The 13,375-nt window shown below is 39.7% G+C and overlaps 1 protein-coding gene and 1 pseudogene across 3 annotated transcripts in view; both read right to left on the bottom strand.

Moving 5' to 3' along the window:
• The window catches only part of KCNQ5 (potassium voltage-gated channel subfamily Q member 5), a 514,814-nt gene that overhangs the window by 418,985 nt on the left and 82,454 nt on the right, over positions 1 to 13,375 (bottom strand). The window contains exon 1 of one of the 3 annotated variants that reach the window (XM_060235981.1): positions 6,245 to 6,361. The exons of the other annotated variants lie outside the window; for them this stretch is intronic. The gene's annotated coding sequence lies outside the window, so the exon portion shown is untranslated. Of the gene's footprint in view, positions 1 to 6,244; positions 6,362 to 13,375 lie in introns of those variants that run through there. 3 annotated transcript variants of the gene reach the window in all.
• Positions 1 to 13,375, bottom strand: part of LOC132584970 (vacuolar protein sorting-associated protein 41 homolog) — a 72,041-nt pseudogene that overhangs the window by 28,449 nt on the left and 30,217 nt on the right.

The following is a 13,375-nucleotide window of genomic DNA, read 5'->3' as shown; positions in this document are numbered from 1 at the left end:
CTTATGGGGAGGATCTTGACCAGAAGAGAACAGAAAATAAAGGAGGGAGGATGAAACTGGAGGCTTCCAATATTTGACTGTCCAAGAGGGCAAGTCAGTACATACGTCACCAGTGCTACAAACTTTTCACTAGCTTCCAGTTTGTTTTGGGGTGGAATCAAGGTGCTGCCTTTTAAACAATAAAATCCCATAGACTTCAGGACCAACATATCTGAAGGACTGCCTGCTCCCATATAAACGTGATATTCCTGAACCTGGATCAGAAGACCTGCTCTGGGTGTTACCTTATTTTTGAGGTTAGGCAGGTGGTGAATATGATAGCCTTCTAGTTTGGTTGTGGCCTAGCTGTAGAATAGTTTCACATGCTATATCCTGCTGGTGCCTGTGTCAAAAACTTTAAGCACCAGATAAACACGATTATATTCTTGCTAACATTTAATGGCTGACAAATTCTACTTTTCTTGTTTTCTTGCTGTTTTAATGAAGGGTTATGCTGTTTTACTGTGGTGTTATTGTTTTCTTGCTTTTATGTTTTGATTAATGGCTTTAATTTAGCCATATAAAAGTGATGTGGAAGCTTACATGGAGGGTTACTTATGTAATAAATAAATAAGCTTGAGTCAGAGGGGGTAGAACTTTTCTGCTGTCATGTTCCTGTATTCATCATGTTTCTGCATTTCAATTTTCCAGATCATCTGGAAAATGGGATTTCTAAGTATTTTATGTCAGGGTAAATTGGGGGAGAGGGACAGAAGCAGCTTTGGAAGAAATGGTAGTAAATAATATACATAAAAGTTGAGGAGAAAAGAGAAGTAGTGAAAAATCTACAAAACATGAATGAATTTTGACACTATATAATTCCATAACGGTCTTTCTGCTTCTGCAACAGATTTCACAAATGTGATGCATCTTAAGGATATTTGATAAACTAGGACAATTCACAGTTAATAAGCATCTCAATAAATGAAGGCATTTTCAATCAGTGGCAATTCCAATTCCAAGTTCTCAAAGGAGTAACTTATCTAAGAATAGAATCAAGGGAAAACCTGGGGAGAGGGAGAATGCCTCTGCATTTATTTTACTAAAGGATCTACTAAAGTGGTTAGTTTCCCTTCATTTTAATGAGCTTAATTAGAATTGCTAAAACAATTAAATGCATACTCCAGGCCTGTCTTTTTTTTTCTAATCATGACAATTCTATGAAAGATTGCTAGTCTCTTTAATATTTTAGTATAACTTTTATTAGAAAATAATTAGAAGAGACAGGGACAGTACTGCACTCTTCTAAGTAATATGTGAAAGGAACTTTATTATGAGTACTTATTAAAATACATCTGTGTTTATATTTATAAATCCCAGTAATGTTTTGGCCCAGTTAAAATGACCCAGGGCACTATCCAGCCAAACAAATACACTTTTAAGTCTAATTTATTTATTTTTAATGGAAGAGTGTTAACAGGATTTAAAAACAGTTAAGTTTGGCTATATCAGGCCTCCATTTGCAAGTGAACAGTACTGCATAAATACTGTTTAATGGGGCATAGTGCCACATGGGGTGGTGGTGGTGATCATCTGAATTCATCCTAAACTAATATTAGGTAAATAACCAAATTAATTAACTTTAGATTAATTATTTGACATTAAATATAATCTTTAATTAGGGACTTGCTAAGGTTTTAGTGGTTTATTGCTATGTTTTTTAAGTACCTTTATGGTTTTGCCATATTTTATGCTGCAAATCAATGCATATGCAATGAATGTGATTTGTAAATCAGATAGACAAATTATTCTAAAATTCACAGGACTCATGTCATGGAAAATTCAGAATAGTTTTTTTTAATCATCCGTGTTTTTGTATTTGTACTATATACTATGAAAGTATATAGTATACTATATATCATATCATTTGTACTATATATCATATGAAAACTGAGATTTCAGACTCTCACAGAACATTCTGCTCTTATTAAATTACCTGACAAGCTGCATTTGGTCTGTCATCAGCACACATTTGGTCAATGACATAATGCAAACAACAAGTTAGCAAATGAGAGAGAGTCAATCAACTTTTTCTTATAACTTCTTTATTTAATAGTCCACTTCTCAAACCATCTCTATTTCATAGCCTCATTCTTCAAGCACTCTTCAGACTTGAAAAGCAACTCCTATGTCTAGATATGTGTTAGCATTTGATACCAAGAAAGGGCAAATCAAATGTAACTAGGCTGACTGTCAATATTCAAGTTCCAGATGCTTTATTTTGAATGTCATAGGGCTGGATCCAGTAAACATCCCCATGTAAAGCCATGAAGCTCACAGTGAACTCAGGCCACTTATGAAGTTTTCATTCTGACCTCTCTCATAGGGTTGCTATAACAACAAAAGGGGAGAACTATGTATATTGATCTCAGTTGCTTGGATGAAAGGATGGGATTAAAAGTTTTTATGGCTATTCAAATTTTGTTAGATAGCTAGCAGAAATACTTTCCCTTGTATTAATAAACTCAAAAGCGGGGCATGCTAAGTTTCCTTTGTGTATGCATTGAAAATTTCTCAGCACTTACACTGGTTTGGAGGTGTAATGTGAATTTATGAAATATGCCATAGTAACAACAGATCTTGCAGCATGGAGGGAAGATTGGGAGAAGACACTATTACCAGATATAACATCTAAATTGAGATTTCGTTTTTCCTTTCTGTATCCAGGTATAAAGCTTGGCTGTTTCCAGAGGCATGAGCCCTTAAGCACAAATCAAAGGGCTCATGTCTTACGGTGAGTGCCTTGTGGTCCTGGATGAAAGAGCTCATTAAATCTAGGACCGGTTCAAGATATAGCTCAAGATACAGCTGGTTACTTTGTTCATTTGTTTTATTTCATCACTGACATTGGTGCCTGACTCTGAGCCAGAATCCCAGCTGCTCTAATGTACACAGATTTAAATCCCCTTCAGTTTTTTTTTATTTTCATATTCTTCTGCAAACCTGGAAAGTTCCCAAAATTTGTAGAATCAGGGGAAAAAAAACCAAGTTTCAAAAAGATTGGACCAGAGGGCCCAATTCTATGAGCCCCAAAAGAAGGTGCCCCATTCTCCATTATTTCCAGTGAAGGGCAGCCATTTAAAAGGAGAACGGTCCCTTTAGATGTGATGGCCAGAACTCCCTTCAGAGTTCAGCACATAGCTTTTGCCAATTAGTGAGGCAAGCTACTTCTTCTATAGCTTGTTTATAAGCTTTTTTTCCAAAAAAGCTTGTAGTGTAATTGAAGAGTGAGTACACCTGTATTCCAAAAGTGCTCACATTCAAGATTAAAACAGCTACTTTTGTAGGTTTCAGGGCCTTATCTTGAAAGTTTAGCGTATGCAGGCAACAAGTGGGAGTAAATTTGCTGTAGCTTACAGCAGCTATCATGTGCTTATTATAAGATCCCAGAGTAATTTCTCTTTTAAAAACATGAGATTTATCTGAATACTTCAAGGTTCTACGCAGAGTATAGTTTTCAGAACTCCATTTTTCTGCTCTCAGTTTGTTATGGTCTTGACAAATGGGTATCAGATGACTATTTTGGGCGCCAAATCATTAGGAAAATTTATTAATAGAAGTAAGGGCATATGATCACTAGCAATAGTTTTTCCCAGTTCAAGATAGTTTTACCAGATCTATCAAATCAGCAGAGATAAGACATTGCCCCAAAATTGTTCAAACAGATAAACTCGCTGTGGTCTACTGTCTCATTAAGACCATTTAAATAATCAATTTTCTGCTGTCTATATATGTTGCTATTAGTTTACTAAATAAATTGAGATTGTTATCCTTAGTGTTAAAACAACTTGTTCTGTCCATTAATATTCCTGGAGATACAAAATGAAAGACTTCTAGAGCAGTGCCAATATGTGCATTAAAATCACATACAAAAATATAAGATGCCTAACAACCTTGGGATTGACCTGGAAGCTCCAACTGGTACAGAATGACAGGGACCCTTAGGATGGCACATATACAACCTGCACTACACAAGCTGCACTGGTTACTGATGGAGCACCAGATCAAATTCAAGGTGCTGGTATGAACCTATAAACCCATTCATGGTCAGGGACTAGGTTTCCCAATCCCCAGGTCCCAGCGAGGGATCTCCCGGTTTTACAGGAAGCCTGCCCCCCTAGCCACCATGCACCTCTAGATCTTGGGTAGGTTTAGAAACCTGCAAACAGTTCCATTTCAAAATGTGTGTGTGTCTGTGTGCCTTTAAAGTTGAGCAGAAAGTACTTCATGGAAAGGGTCAGAAGCACAGTCCCTCAGTTTGTTTTGCTTTCGTTTCAGAGCAACTAAGTTTGTGTGTGTGTGTGTGAGAGAGAGAGAGAGAGCAGCGTAGCCCCTGTTCTTTTCAGATGTCCTTGTGGAGGAACCAGACCCAGTAAGTGTGTGTTTGTGTGAGAGAGGGCTGCCAATCCCCAGGTTTGGAGGCCATCAGAAAGCTCTTTAGGGTCATCAGAAAGCGGCAGGGGGGGGTAGGGAGGAGGGAAATGTCTACTGGGCAATTATTCCCTATGGAGAACGATTCCCATAGGGAATAATGGGGAATTGATCTGCGGGTATCGAGGGCTCGGGGGGGGGCTGTTTTTTGAGATAGAGGCACCAAATTTTCAGTATAGCATCTAGTGCCTCTCCCCAAAATGCCCCCAAGTTTTAAAACTTGCCCCTATCCTTCATTATTTCCTATGGAAGGAAGGCATTTAAAAAGGTGTGCTGTCCTTTTAAATGTGATGGCCAAAACTCCATTGGAGTTCAATTATACTTATTACATCCTTGCTCCTGGCTCCGCCCTGAATGTCTCCTGGCTCCACCCCCAAAGTCCCCAGATATTTCTTGAATTGGACTTGGCAACCCTATCAGGGACCCACATACCTTCAGGACCACCTCTCTCAATATGCCCTAGATAGAGTGTTATGATTGGGTACAAAAAATCTTCTGGTGGTCCCCAGCCCAAGAGAGATCCAGCTGTCCTCAACAGGGCAGGGCCTTTTTGTTCCTGGCCCCTGCCTAGTGGAACTCTCTGCCAGAGAATATGCATGCCTTCTGCTTGCAACGCATAGATGTTCTGCCAGGCCTTTGGCTGAGGACAGTGTTGGGACAATAATCTGGTGTTCTCAGGTTCCCCAGCCCACCCTTACCTGCCTTCAGAAACTGAGGCATGGTGACATCTAACTTATTCACCATCTGAATTATTTTAAGTCAGAATTTTGTATTGTGGTTGTATTTTAATATTATTTGATATAATTGATCCAGACTTTTGTAGTTTCTTATTTTGATGTAAGCTGCCCTGAGCCCTGCATGCATGAGCCCTAGAAGTCATAATAATAGGTAAATAAATAAATTTATCAAATAAATTTAGTCAAATGATGTATGTAGTTACTGATCACAAAGAGTAACAGTTGACGTTTTCACTCACTGTGGAGGCAAATAAACAATCATTAAGACCGATGTTAAGGAGCCTATCTCAAAAAGAGCTGCTAATTTTCAAAGGGGGGAAATTAGGAAGTAGGAAGCTTTTAAAACATAATGAAAATGATATCAGACAAAGAAGACCCTCTGAGGTCTTTCCTTACCACCAGATTGAATAACACCAAGTGAATAAGCCTGAAACCCACAGAACAAGATTTTGTTTAGGGCCCAGGTCTCCTGAAGAAACCTGTACCAAAATAGTTCTTTAATTTCTGGGGAAGACTCGGAGGAGCATTGAAATTTCCATCCAGAAATGTTCCAGAAGAGCAGTTCCAAACTTTGATCTTTATCTTCTTAAAAGTCATTTTAAAGCCTTTGATCAGCACACACTTTTTTTTTTAAAGCACCAAAACCAAGGTGGTCAGACAGGCTGAAGCACATGAAAAGGGGTGAAAAACAGAAATTGAATTGCAGAAGAATATATCCACTATATTACTGATGTACATCGCCCAGAGCCCATCACCTGCCGGGATGGGGTGATCCATTAAGTTGAATAGATAATACTACTACTACTTACGCCATACTGATGATTTCACAACAACTACGGAAGTCCACTGGAGCATTTGGTCAGCCTATAGAGAGTCAGAAGAATTTAAGAAATGTGGGGTTGGGGGCAGTGGAAAGGTTGTTATTTGTAGAGCTTTTTAGTATATTGTGTCATTTTGCAAAGTTTTTTCCCCCCTCTGGGTTAAAATTACGTCAAGCACTTTGAGAAACACCACAATATACTAAAAACAGTACTCACCTGGACCTTTGTCTTCTGGCTCCAGGCTTCAGTGGATTTCCAGAGTTGGTGTGATATTACCAGCACAGACCATGGGATATATGCTTAAGCCATTTACTTCAAACCATTTATGTGGATATTCATAGTAGGACTGAAGAGGGCAGGACCTATGAAGAAAATTGAAAAGATATATTTCAAACCAATAGTGAATTAACTAATCCCCATTAGCTCAATTGGAGAGACATTTTATGTGTGTTTTTAGAGCAAACTCAATGTTGTGGTCTTTTATATATATATATACAGCTAGATTTGATGTGCCACATAGAGTCATGTTACCAGGCATACACATCTCATCACTCAGGTCAGGTGATATGAACTGGAAACAGAAATACAAGCATAATACATGACTAGCCAAAGTGGCTCTCTGGACTCACTCTATTACAGCAGAAAAGGTATTTAAAAAACAACTGATTATTCTAAGAAAATTGTAACTTTTAAGCAATAAGAAGCATCCCCAGCCTCCTCAGAGAGGATCCTAAAGATGAAGTTTCTTGAGAATCTAGGAATATGCTGGTATTGTTTAATCAGTTTTAAGAATCCCTGTTAGAACCACATACATATATTTTAAAAAAGAAAAACCTACTGGAGATGGCTAGATATATTTAACAGGAATCAACAGCAACCACTACTACTCCACATCATCAAAACTGTCTCAATGGTCTTTTAAAAAAATAATTCCAGCTTACCTTAAATAATGCAGTTTCATATTACTTTACATGCAGGGCCACAAATGCAAGCTCTCTTATCATCCGGCTGTCACTTATTATTTTGTTGGCTTATTGACACATAGCAGATGGCTCCCTCTAAAAGTTGTTACCTTGCTAATAGTAATGGCAGACATGCTTGATGTTACATTTTGAAATTTTACTTGTGTTTCTAGCTATTTATAAATGATCTCTTCCTTTATTACACAGTCCAAGTGAGTAACCTGAAATGTTGTTTTATAAAATAACACCGTCTTCCAGCCACATGGAAAAAGCAGGTTAAAAAAATTACATATTTTTGTTTCAAAGATTATTTTTGTGGGAAAAAAGTATTCTTGCCATGCAATCCTAAACAGTTATACTCTTCTAAATCCACTGTAATCAATGTGCTTAGCATTGCACCATGTATCAGGGTACAGAGGAGGAAAGTTGTGGCAACCATCAGCCCAAGGGTGGCCAAACTGTGGCTCAGGAACCACATGTGGCTCTTTCACACATATTGTGCGGCTCCTAGAGGCTAAGGAGGAACATAATGCAGGCTTACTCTCAAGTAAGTGTGCTTAGCATCAAGACCTCAGTCGGCCTCAGAGCACTGACCCATAAGTAGGTGACTATTTCCAATGTGTATGAAGTGGGGAAGAAGGGTGAAACAGGAAGGCTTGTAAGCTCTTCTCATCCTCCACAGAGAACACCCAGAGACCTAGAGCAGAGAAAGAGAGCACAAGAACCAAGGGTGCCACTTGAAGAAGGGAGTGGTGAAGGGTCCCCTTAGTTTCATAGCTCTTGTAGGAGCTGTATTTACTAACCTTGGTGTCAAAGTAAAGACAGATGCATAATGATACAAACTGTGGTCAGTGATTTATATGGTACATGTGTGTTTCCATCTCTCATGGGTGCCAAAAAATAATTCCCAAACCCTTCCCTCTGTAGATCTTATGGGGATTGTTAATCCCAGCTATTGTTTTTAAAAAGTCTCCTTCTAGCATGGTAGGGTTGTAAAGTGCATATGTTAAATAGTGAGTTCAATGCATGGAGAGGCAAGGTAGCAGTGATCAACAGCTCTTTATTGTGATAACAGCATTGCAATGGTTAAGCTAAGACTACTGAACTGGGTCAACAGGTCCAAATATAAACACTATAAAGTTCCCACATTTAGACACCATTGGATTTTTGAATCAGCAGGGGCTGGTGATTGGTCCAGGAAACCAGGGATTGGGATCCTGCTTCCCACTGTTCTCAGTCCCCAAGCTCAGTCCTAGAGGCTCCAATGAGCCAGGCAGGAACTACTTAAAACCTGCAGTCACATACACAATAGCATACATATCTTCCGGTGCAAAGAAAATATTAAGAGTTTTAATAAAGAGATATGTGTAATATTTGTTCATGTCTTGCAGCTCTCAAACTTCTGATGTTTATTCTATGTGGCTCTTACATTAAGCAATTTTGGCCACCCTTGAATCAACCAGTCAATAGTAAGAGGTTTTGAACTAGTTCAAATAACACACTCATAATCATATGAGTTCTTACTGAAGAAACTGAAATCATATCTTTATAAGTGTAGATGTGACCCCCTCCCCCTCCGGTCACCAGTAAATCCTACTACAGTAAACTTTACTGGGCAGCTTTTCCACTGTAGCAAGTTCCCTCCCTTTTTCTGCACCACTATCACGTTTCCATTTCAACTGACAGTTACACCTTTAAGTTGTAAATCTGTGGCTATGCCTATTACATGGGTAAGAAGGAAAACACTGATTGATTTTGGCTCAGGTCTTTCTGTGTCCCACTTAGGTCCATTCTGCATACACAGCTTACTTTTGATTTTCACTGAAGTCGAGCTGGCACATTTTAACTGTGCCTGCATTCTACATCTTTCTCTCTCTCTCTCCAATTTCTATTAAGAATTGTGGTGTATATATTCTATATACCAATGAGAAAACCTGGGTAGTGTTCTGGAATTGGTTTCTCCTGATTGGTTAGTTTCACACTGGGTGTGCCTTTTGAAATAGGAAATTCTTCCAGCTGAATTTACTGTGTGGTAGCTATTAGTGTCCCCCTCTCCCCCCTTTATCAGTAGTCAAGGAGTTTGCTGGAGGAAAAAAACCCCACTGCCAGGCACTGCTTTAAAAATTTAGTGAGAGTCAATGCTGACCACTTGGCTGGAGAAGGGGGAGGGGGAGATGTCAGTGCTTTGCAGCCTGAGCCCCCCCCCCAATTGTTATTTAGAAATTACAAAAGAGGAAGACGATGGACCAGAGTTTTTTTAAAAAGGCTAATGCTGTCACAAACTAGGTTCCACAGCATTATTCTCATGTTTGAAATGTTTGTGGTCAGAATCAATTTCAAAGGAAACCTTTTTTCCCCCAAATACAAAATAGCCCAGCATCTTAACCAACCAAGCTAATTTACCTTCCTAATCTCCTATTTCAAAAGACATGCATAGCGTGAAACTGACCAATAAGAACAGACCAATTAGCCTGCCAGGGAAGGGGAGGGGGAAAATCAAGGAAATGTTTCTGCTTCTAAAGGCTTGGAAGCAAATTAAGAGGGGGAGGGGGGAATACTACTCTGAAACCACTCTTGGAAACTATGGAGATATAGAGGAGTGACAGCAGAATGCTGGGAAAAGGATGTGGAAGGAATTTCAAAATCCAATGGGAGAGTGAGGGGAGTGTGCAAGTGAATATGGAAGCAGGTTTTTAAAGCGATGGAAGTGGGAGGTGAGAACCATAGTAAACGCAAAAGCAGAAAGGGCCCATTTCTCTTTCTCTGAAGCAGCACTAGTCAAGCTGTCTCCGAACAAAGCGGAATCCCCAAGTAGTCACTTGGTTTAATAACAACCACATAATCTGTAGATCCCACTACTCCTTTAGTTCTAAATTTGTTTTTGTTGAAATGAATGGTTTTGTTTTTTTAAAATATCAGGACACAGATATACAAAACACATCTGATACCACACATACTTGATATATATACTCTATTACTGAGTGGTCATTAAAGTACTAGGTGGGCAGTGTGTAATTTTCAAAACAATTACAGTTTATCAGGCTGGAAGTCACATCATTCCATCTAGCAGCCCTGTCCCCCTAAGCCCAGATGTGTACAGAGTGGTTGTGGTCGAGAAAGCCCTTAACAAAAGTGCGGTCTAGAGCTATCCAGGTCTGAGTTCTAAAAAGACAAGGTAGAGATGCTTCTCTCTGACTGCATCTAGAACAATTCTGCTTCCACCTTCCTAATTAGCCGGAAGTGGACGCAGAATGAACTGTATGTCCCCTCCCCCTTTTCTAAGTTAATTAACAATGATAAGATAAACAATTTTACTTTTTGTGTGCTTTTTTACTTTACTTTGAGTCAGAGATAAACACTCACCACAATGCAGCTGTAGACCCTATGGCTCAGCCGCAGAACAATATGCTTTGTCCATGGATGCAGAATAAGGAAAGCTGACACCATAAACTGCGATAATCAAAGCACAAACTCTATTTTTGTTGTGGACAAAGAGGGAGACCGGACTGATGTATATATATCCCAGCATCCTGAGACATGCCTCTAGCAAGAGTTTTGGCTGGTTCTACCTTCTTGCCAGCTAGCAGCCAAACCCTGACCTTCCTCCCACATGGCGTGGCTTTGCACATAGAAATGTTTAATCCTCACTTAAAGCCCAACTATGTTTACCTCTGTTATGTCAGTTGTGCTGCAGAATGCTTGACCCTAGCAGCCCTTTCCTGCCACAAGACTCAATAGAGATGTAGTAAAATCTTTACCCTTCTCATTGTACTGATCCCTGTTGTGCAGGCATTTGCACTGACTTCACGGGGTAGATGAAGTCCAAAGCTCATCTACTAGTATTTTGGATCATTTAAGCACAGAATAGGGTTGCCAGGTTCTACCTTTCCGCTGGTGGGGGGATCAATGACCCTTTTTTTGAGCTTCCGTGCATCACTCTGAAGTGACATCATCTCACTGATTATATCTTGTGGTGACGCTCTAGTTTTGGAGCAGTACTCTATGGTTTGAGCCTGATTTTACCATAGAGTTTTGCCCCAAAACTAGCACACTGGCAGCGTGATGTTATCATGCTTTTTTGGGGGGCATCTGAGGACAGTGGGGAGGAGCCACAAAAGCAAAGGAATTCCCACTCAGATCAGGGGGCTTGCAACCCTAGCACAGAATGCCTTTAAGTGTTAATAATACCTTCAACTAGGGGCTCTAAGCACATTTACTCAGACAAAATGTGCGGGAGTACATAGAACCACCAAATATTACAGTCCACAGTCTAATCCAACCCAATGTACTCTGAGAAGCTTTTAGAATAGTATGGCCAAAAAAAAAAAAAAAATGGACAGCTAGCTGCAATCACTGTAATACAAGTCCTTTCAGACTTCTGTGCCCTTAATAATTTTACGTTTTGCTCCCTTGATATTTCACATTTAAACAATTTCTTCTCTGTCATTTAGCTCTTTATTTAGCTCACAAAGTAAGCATTATGCTCTAAGTAGGTAGAGCATTCAGCTTTTGGAGTCAGCCCTAGTTGCCCTTAGCAACCAACATTTGAAGGAAAACTTTATTTTCATTTGGTAATTCTGAGAAGGTGCAAGGGGTCAGTTCCGCAGCAGTTACAGAACAAGTCTTATACTTGCAAAATATCCAGGAGAAGCCCTCTTTCATTTGAATGATTCAAATTAGAAATTAGCACTTGTGTTTAAAAAAAATACTTTTCATATGACATTTCTTTCCATAGGTTACAGATAATTTCCCAAAAACTTTATGTATGTATCAGCTTGAGGAATGTGAAGATGCATTTCACAATCATCAGACATATAAGGAGAGAAAAGCCCCCTCTACACTTTACTTACAAACATTATCCCATCAAACAAAACTTGAACCATGTTGGCAGTATAATTAGAAAATCAAAGGTAGCCCTTTAGAATGTTACATTAATCATTTAACTCAGACTTATTTTATTTACCCTACTCTGAATAGCCCAATCTCATCAGATCTCAGAAGCTATTTAGGGGTCAGCCCTGACCAGTTTCCAGTGAATACCAGGGTCTTGACGTGGAGGCAGGCAATGGCAAACCACCTCTGAACATCTCTTGCCTTGAAAACCCTACAGGGTTTTCATAAATCAGCTGTGACTTTATGACACTTTCTACCACTATTATTTTATTTAAAACATAATTTTGAGATTACAGCAATAATTACTTGAGTGCTTAAGTAACCTGCTAGACATAGGATGAACACTCCCAAATCACTCTTTAGCCAAGGACAAATAGAATTGTCTGAGATAACAATGCTCTTTATCCGTAAAATGGGAACATAGCATTTTACTACTGGGAGGACACACAGAGACTGTAAAGCACTTCCTACATTATGTTATCGAAGGCTTTCACGGCCAGAGTCCATTGGTTGCTGTAGATTTTCCGGGCTTTGTGACTGTGGTCTTGGCATTGTGAGACCTGACGTTTTGCCACCAACTGTGGCTGGCATCCTCAGAACCCAGAAAACTGGAGTTCTCTCTGGGTTCTGTCCCAGAGACACAATTTTCCTGCCTCCTCCCTCCTGAGCTCCCCAACATTGTTTTCCATGCAGGAGACTTTCCAGACTCAGGAGAAGGGGTGAACTGAGAAGTGTCTGTAATGAGAGGGGGAAATCAGCAAAAATCACCACCTCCTCCATTGAAAGTGATCTGGATCCATCTTGTTACTAACAAAGGTCAGCACAAGCATCAGATTACACTCAACTGTGCACACTAGGCACACCCCAGCAATTTATCTGATGAGCAATATGATTCATAAAATGATAATATTATACAACTATATTTATAGAAAATCATCTAAAACAATAAATTAACATTGAGAGTGATCTTCCTAACCAACAATATTTATTCTCAAGTATTATATTTAGAGGGAGGAAATTCAGCATGGTATAGCCCAGCCTCAAAAAGAGCCCCGTGGAGCGGAGTGGTAAAGCTGCAGTACAGCAGTCCTAAACTCAGCTCACAACCTGAGTTCGATCCTGGCGGAAGCTGGGTTCAGGTAGCCGGCTCAAAGTTGACTCAGCCTTCCATTCTTCCGAGGTCAGTAAAATGAGTACCCAGCTTGCTGGGGGGAAATTGTAGATGACTGGGGAAGGCAATGGCAAACCATCCCGTAAAAAAAGTCTGCCATGAATGCAACATCACCCCAGAGTTGGACTGCCTTTACCCTCACCTTTAGCCCAGCCTCATAAAACCTTGGAAACCTGGATGGGGGACCACCAAGGAAGACTCTGCGGAGGAAGACAATGGTAAATCATCTCTGCTTCTTGTTTGCCTTGAAAGCCCTTTTTTGGGATTGCCAACTTTATGGTTGCAACTTGATGGCACTAAGGCACTTAGGTATTTAAAATA

This window comes from Heteronotia binoei, chromosome 1 (genome assembly GCF_032191835.1).
Source record: "Heteronotia binoei isolate CCM8104 ecotype False Entrance Well chromosome 1, APGP_CSIRO_Hbin_v1, whole genome shotgun sequence".
In the NCBI taxonomy this organism is placed as follows: Eukaryota; Metazoa; Chordata; class Lepidosauria; order Squamata; family Gekkonidae; genus Heteronotia; species Heteronotia binoei.
The sequence above is the reverse complement of the archived record's forward strand: the minus strand, read 5'-3'. Positions and strand labels throughout refer to the sequence as shown.